The sequence below is a fragment of the Bos taurus genome, chromosome 7 (genome assembly GCF_002263795.3).
Source record: "Bos taurus isolate L1 Dominette 01449 registration number 42190680 breed Hereford chromosome 7, ARS-UCD2.0, whole genome shotgun sequence".
NCBI classification, from domain to species: Eukaryota; Metazoa; Chordata; class Mammalia; order Artiodactyla; family Bovidae; genus Bos; species Bos taurus.
In genome coordinates, this window is record NC_037334.1 from 25745379 (window position 1) to 25750880 (window position 5502).

Consider the following 5502-nt stretch of genomic DNA (forward strand, 5'->3'; position numbering starts at 1 on the left):
TTTAAAAAATTCATAACTATTCTTGAGACTAAATGTGCAAATGTAGCACACTTTACAAAAGCCAAAAGTGACATACTCAGATATAAGGTTATTGGATTTGAAACATAAGGAAACATGTGGAATGTAACATCTCTAGGGAGAGGAAATTGAGTATAAAATTGTACCTTTTTGTAGGTGATCTCATTACTGCAAAGCTCTGGACTTAGCTCTGAACAAAGTTCTTGGACACCCCCCGCCCCCGGCAATTACACCAGTTTGAGACTCTGGACCTCTGAGAACTTCAGTTTCCTCTTCTATAAAAAGGGGATGATAGTGCTCACTTTGGTAGCACATATACTAAAACTGGACCAATACAGAGATTAGCATGGCCCCTGTGCAAGGATGTCAGGAAAACACATTCTTCTATGTGGAAAAGAGATAATCAACAAGGATATATTATACAGCACAGGGAATTGTAGACATTATCTTGGAATAACTTTTAATGGGAGCATAATCTGTAAAAATACTTAATCACAATGCTGTACACCTGAAACTAAAATTGTAAATCAACTATACTTCAATTATAAAAGTGGGAATGGCAATTCCTACCTGAGATACTCTAAGATTAAATAATGACATAAAATGCCTTAAATCTAGTGGGTATTTAGAGGTCTCAGCGACTCCTTTCTCTAATCTATGTGACAAGGGCAGCATTGGAGTATCCTGCAATAACTCTACCCCAAATTGTTTCCCAGGCAGTTCAATTACTCCGCCAGAGTCCACGTTAGTCTAAGAAAAACAAAGTTTTCTATTCTGAGGGAGACAAAATGTGCTAAGGAAAAAAAAGGAGCATCATCTCCGCTCCTGCGGGCAAGATCCAAGACTTCTTCCCTTCTCAAAAGAGAATGAAGTAAACATTCAAGTCACAGACGTCGTTGTCGGCAGGAGCCACACGAGGGAGCCTCTGTCAGAGAAAACACACATTCTGCAGTTTCACACACCCTCTAGCGGGCAAGGCACGCAACGCTCAAATATAGCTTCCGCGTGGGGGAGAGGTGCTCCCTGCCTTGTGAGACAGGATCTCCACGTGAGGTGATCAGATCAGATCAGTCACTCAGTCGTGTCTGACTCTTTGCGACCCCATGAATCGCAGCACGCCAGGCCTCCCTGTCCATCACCAACTCCCAGAGTTCACCCAGACTCACGTCCATCGAGTCAGTGATGCCATCCAGCCATCTCATCCTCTGACATCCCCTTCTCCTCCTGCCCCCAATCCCTCCCAGCATCAGAGTCTTTTCCAATGAGTCAACTCTTCGCATGAGGTGGCCAAAGTACTGGAGTTTCAGCTTTAGCATCATTCCTTCCAAAGAAATCCCAGGGCTGATCTCCTTTAAAATAGACTGGTTGGATCTCCTTGCAGTCCAAGGGACTCTCAAGAGTCTTCTCCAACACCACAGTTCAAAAGCATCAATTCTTCGGCGCTCAGCCTTCTTCATAGTCCAACTCTCACATCCATACGTGACCACAGGAAAAACCATAGCCTTGACTAGACGAACCTTTGTTGGCAAAGTAATGTCTCTGCTTTTGAATATGCTGTCTAGGTTGGTCATAACTGTCCTTCCAAGGAGTAAGCGTCTTTTAATTTCATGGCTGCAGTCACCATCTGCAGTGGTTTTGGAGCCCAGAAAAATAAAGTCTGACACTGTTTCCACTGTTTCCCCATCTATTTCCTATGAAGTGATGGGACCGGATGCCATGATCTTCGTTTTCTGAATGTTGAGCTTTAAGCCCACTTTTTCACTCTCCACTTTCACTTTCAATCAAGAGGCTTGAGTTCCTCTTCAATTTCTGCCATAAGGGTGGTGTCATCTGCATATCTCAGGTTATTGATATTTCTCCCAGCAATCTTGATTCCAGCTTGTGTCTCTTCCAGTCCAGCGTTTCTCATGATGTACTCTGCATATAAGTTAAATAAACAGGGTGACAATATACAGCCTTTACGAACTCCTTTTCCTATTTGGAACCAGTCTGTTGTTCCATGTCCAGTTCTAACTGTTGCTTCCTGACCTGCATACAAATTTCTCAAGAGGCAGATCAGGTGGTCTGGTATTCCCATCTCTTTCAGAATTTTCCACAGTTTATTGTGATCCACGCGGTCAAAGGGGTGAGATAGGCACCAACTGCCCAGTGGGGCGGGGTCTCCACGTGAGGGAGAGGCGCGCGTTGCCTTCTGGGGCGGGTTCTCCGCGTGAGGGAGAGGCGCGCGTTGCCTGGTGGGAGGGGGTTGTTTCGCGGCCAGCGGTGATCCACTTTGCTTCGCCCCTCAACACCAGAGAGCTGACGAGATCCTAGCCAGTCTTCAGTTCACTCTAATTGGAGTTTGATAACACTGAAGTCAAAATAAGGACGAAAGATCTTTTTAAAACGTTTAATAGAAAATACGTTCAAGTTACATTATTTTTTTCCCAAGACACTCCCCACCAAAGGTAAGACCTAAGTCACAATGACAGTTGTATTGCCTGGACGAGAGGGGACCAGAAGAAAGGAAGGAGGGAACAAGGAGAGAAAGGCAGGCGGGCAGACTCAAGGTTTTTCAGTTGGTCCGCACTTGAGTTTGGTGTGACCCAGGTTAAGCAGGAAAATCCCCTTCATTTAGAATCCTGGGATTAAGACTGCAGGTTTAACAACAAATGAGGATCTGCTTCCATTTGTGTATTTTTCGACACAGGTTTCTCAAAACAGGTGGGACCGAAGTGTTCAATAATCCTCAAAGAACAAAAGCCACCAGGAAGCGTTTAAAGGGCAGTTAAGATAACAGCCTGGGCTTGGCCAAGGAGGTGACTTAGTTTCTTAAGCAAATACTTTGGCACCTAACTAAACACTGGCACCTTTTGCTTCTCGACTTGAGCTTTTCACCCCAACCCTATCACACTCAAATCAGGGTGGGCTGGAGCTCAGGGCTGTCCCTACCACGCTAACCCCCAAACTGGCTTCTCACACAGAGTTTGGGAGTTATATGGCCTGGGATTGACATTTTAAAAATACTTTTAAGGAGGGCGCCTTTGCCCAGCTCCCCAGCCATAAGCATCCTCCCTTGCTGTTCTCTGCTTCCTCCCCTTGTTCATGAGTCTTATTTATATTTGTTGTTGTTTAGTTGCTAAGTCATGTTCAACTCTTTTGCGCACCATGGACTGTAGCCCTCCAGGCTTCTCTGTCCTTGGGATTTCCCAGGTAAGAAGACTGGAGTGGGTTCCCATTTCCTTCTCCAAGCTATGTTCCTGACCCAGGGATGGAACCTATGTCTGCTGCATTGCAGGTGGATTCTTTACTGCTGAGCCATCAGGGAAGCCAAAGTATTACAGATATAATAACCAATAACTACATATTAAATGACCCCTTCTTCAAATAATTATATCCTAGTGATTAGCATGAAGGAGACCAAGTTACTGACGTGAAAGAATAGTTATTGTAGGTTTGGCCTCAAGAATTTAAACATATAAGAAAAACTGGAACTAGAACTGCCTTATGACCCAGCAATCCCAAGGCTGGGCATACACACTGAGGAAACCAGAAGGGAAAGAGACATGTGTACCCCAATGTTCATCGCAGCACTGTTTATAATAGCCAGGACATGGAAGCAACCTAGATGTCCATCAGCAGATGAATGGATAAGAAAGCTGTGGTACATATACACAATGGAGTATTACTCAGCCATTAAAAAGAATACATTTGAATCAGTTCTAATGAGGTGGATGAAACTGGAGCCTATTATACAGAGTGAAGTAAGCCAGAAAGAAAAACACCAATACAGTATACTAACGCATATATATGGAATTTAGAAAGATGGTAACAATAACCCTGTATACGAGACAGCAAAAGAGACACTGATGTATAGAACAGTCTTATGGACTCTGTGGGAGAGGGAGAGGGTGGGATGATTTGGGAGAATGGCATTGAAACATGTATAATATCATATATGAAACAAGTCGCCAGTCCAGGTTCAATGCATGATACTGGATGCTCGGGGCTGGTGCAGAGGGATGGTATGGGGAGGGAGGAGGGAGGAGGGTTCAGGATGGGAAACACGTGTATACCTGTGGCAGATTCATGTTGATGTATGGCAAAACCAATACAATATTGTAAAGTTAAAAAATAAAAAGAAACATCTTATGCATATTATTACTATGTAGTTGTTACTGGTTGGTAGTTGTAGTTGTTACTGCTAAACCAAATCACCCATTTCAGAAAGCTCTGGTCCTAACAAAGTTCCATGCTTGTAACTTCATCCATTCTCCTGTCGTCAGCAGACCTCCCGTTTATATAATTTTTTCATTAATTATTTCATTCAAAAATCCTGTATTTAAACCTTCTATCTGCTCACAACTAAGATAAGCCACTGGATATAACAAACTGATTACATCAGTTACTCAATCTAATTGGGAAATCAAATATATAACAATGCTACGGGCCAAGAAAAAAGGTGCAATGGCTACAGTGGTTTGGCAATGGGATGTCAGAGGAGTTTCACAAAGAAGCTGTCTTTTAAGCTGTGTTATAAAGAGCAAAATTTTTCCAGTTGGGAAGAATCATCTGTAATGTTTACATAACATTTTCTCATTCATATAGTTTGTATAACAGCATGGGTTTGGGAGATACTTGGTCTTTAGATACTTGACAAGATAAGGCATTAATGGCAGATGCTTTTTCACAATAATAAACAAATTTGTTAATTTTTAAAATATTTCCACACTCTCATTTAATTCCAAAATGTACTGATACCATAGTATCTGTGAAGTCAGAATGGAGTAAAGTGGGAGAGAGAAAGGATGTGAAAATCCCTAAAACTTAGATCAGATCAGATCGGAGCAGTCGCTCAGTCGTGTCCGACTCTGCGACCCCATGAATTGCAGCATGCAGGCCTCCTTGTCCATCACCAACTCCCAGAGTTCACTCAGACTCACGTCCATCGAGTCAGTGATGCCATCCAGCCATCTCATCCTCTGTCGTCCCCTTCTCCTCCTGCCCCCAACCCCTCCCAGCATCAGAGTCTTTTCCAATGAGTCAACTCTTCGCATGAGGTGGCCAAAGTACTGGAGTTTCAGCTTTAGCATCATTCCTTCCAAAGAAATCCCAGGGCTGATCTCCTTCAGAATGGACTGGTTGGATCTCCTTGCAGTCCAAGGGACTCTCAAGAGTCTTCTCCAACACCACGGTTCAAAAGCATCAATTCTTTGGCGCTCAGCCTTCTTCACAGTCCAACTCTCACATCCATACGTGACCACAGGAAAAACCATAGCCTTGACTAGACGAACCTTTGTTGGCAAAGTAATGTCTCTGCTTTTGAATATGCTGTCTAGGTTGGTCATAACTGTCCTTCCAAGGAGTAAGCGTCTTTTAATTTCATGGCTGCAGTCACCATCTGCAGTGGTTTTGGAGCCCAGAAAAATAAAGTCTGACACTGTTTCCACTGTTTCCCCATCTATTTCCTATGAAGTGGTGGGACCGGATGCCATGATCTTTGTT

The 5502-nt window shown here is 43.5% G+C and overlaps 1 pseudogene; it reads left to right on the forward strand.

Annotated features, from left to right (window-relative positions):
• The first annotated feature begins 312 nt into the window (after window positions 1–312).
• Window positions 313–402, forward strand: LOC112447591 (uncharacterized; annotated as a pseudogene).
• Window positions 403–5502: the final 5100 nt, after the last annotated feature.